Genomic DNA, 615 nt, shown 5'->3' with positions numbered 1-615 from the left:
GGCTGCGCGGAAGGGAGCAGCAGCCAGGGAAGATGTACCAAAGTATCTTCATTGGTGGAGTGTTTTGATGAATGGCTGCAGTCAGTGTGTACACTGAAGAGCGTGTGACTGTCTGTATCTGTGTGTGAGAGATTGTGTCTGCCTATGTGGTTGTGTCTGCCTGTGAGAGTGTGTGTGTGGAATGGTTCTAACCTTGTGTGTTTGGTTTTTGCCTTTCAGGTTTTTCAATACATTTTTAAATTTAGAATAAAAAAACCCCAGCTGGGGTTCCCCCCCCCGGGCTCAGGTTTTTTTTCCCTCGGTCCCAGCGGTCTGTGAGGCGATGTTCATCGCCAGGGTTTGGGTGTGGACCGTGCCGGGGCTGGGGTTTTGTCAGGCAGGACGATTTGGAGGGTCTCGGGAACCCTGTTTCCGAGGGGCCTGGGTGGGGAGAGTGGTTGAGATGATGGTGGGATTGTGTGGAAGCTGAGAGGTGTGTGTGTGTGTGTGGAATGGTTCTAACCTTGTGTGTTTGGTTTTTGCCTTTCAGGTTTTTCAATACATTTTTAAATTTAGAATAAAAAAATCCCAGCTGGTTTTTTTTTTTTTTCCCCCCCGGCTGGGGTTTTTTTTCCC

Source organism: Corvus brachyrhynchos, unplaced genomic scaffold, assembly GCF_000691975.1.
Source record: "Corvus brachyrhynchos isolate BGI_N302 unplaced genomic scaffold, ASM69197v1 scaffold257, whole genome shotgun sequence".
NCBI classification, from domain to species: Eukaryota; Metazoa; Chordata; class Aves; order Passeriformes; family Corvidae; genus Corvus; species Corvus brachyrhynchos.
This window is presented reverse-complemented; position numbering follows the sequence as displayed.